We start from the raw sequence: 1,105 nt of genomic DNA on the forward strand, positions 1-1,105 counted from the left end.
TAGTCCCAGCTACTCAGGAAGCTAAGGTGGGAGGATCACTTGAACCTGGAAGGTCGAGGTTGCAGTGAGCCATGATTATGCCACTGCACTGGAGTCGGGGCAACAGAGGGAGACCCTATGTCAAAATCTAAATAAACTGTTGTATCTATGTCTTCCTATCAAATTCTATTATTTGAACTCAGGACTCTTCATCAAATCCTGTATTTACACCATCGAAAAATAATTTATTTGATGGAATGAAACCACTGTGAGTCCCCTGTAGTTCTAGGATACAGCACCTTTTAATACAGGTGCTTGTCCTGTGCACCCTGGTATCTGGTTCAATAACAATGTGTCACTTAAGCCCTAGGGCCTGAGAAAAGGTCACAGTGTGCGCAGCTCTGATAGAGGATGAGCAGAAAGAAGTCAGAAATCTGAATAGGATCAACCCAGGCTCTGACCTTTCCAGAGCTTTCCCCCAGCTCTGCCTTGCCCCTCTTGTCCATGCTGTGTCTCCTGGTGTCCCCCGACCCAACCCCCAAGTGACAGGGGTGCTGTGCACTCCCCTGTGGTTTATCCTTCACAGGAAATTCAGTCATTCCCAGGTTTATTCTGTGTCACTGCAGTCTATTCTCCACAGAAACTGAGTTTCTATCTCACTGAGTGACCTCCATGTGCTCATTGTAGCACTTAAGGCCTTTTCTGTCACAATCATGTTTTGGTTATCCATTTAGTAGCATTTCCACAAGAAGAGTTTGAAAGACTAACAAAGACTTAAGTAATACTTCCTCTGATTATGAAAATAATCTGGCTGTGTGCTGTGTGGCTCACGCGTGTAATCCCAGCACTTTGGGAGGCAGCGGCGGGCAGATGGTGAGGTCAAGAGATTGAGACCATCCTGACCAATATGGTGAAACCAGGTATCTATTAAAATACAAAATAAAAATTAGCTGGGTGTGGTGGTGCACGCCCGTAATCTTAGCTACTCAGGAGGCTGATACAGGGAAATCGCTTGAACCCAGGAGGTTGCAGTGAGTGGAGATTGTGCAACTGCACTTCAGTCTGGTGACAGAGCAAGACTCTGTCTCAAAAACAAATAAATAAATAAATAAAAATTTTAGGCCAG

The sequence above is a fragment of the Cebus imitator genome, unplaced genomic scaffold, assembly GCF_001604975.1.
Source record: "Cebus imitator isolate Cc_AM_T3 unplaced genomic scaffold, Cebus_imitator-1.0 Scaffold379, whole genome shotgun sequence".
In the NCBI taxonomy this organism is placed as follows: domain Eukaryota; kingdom Metazoa; phylum Chordata; class Mammalia; order Primates; family Cebidae; genus Cebus; species Cebus imitator.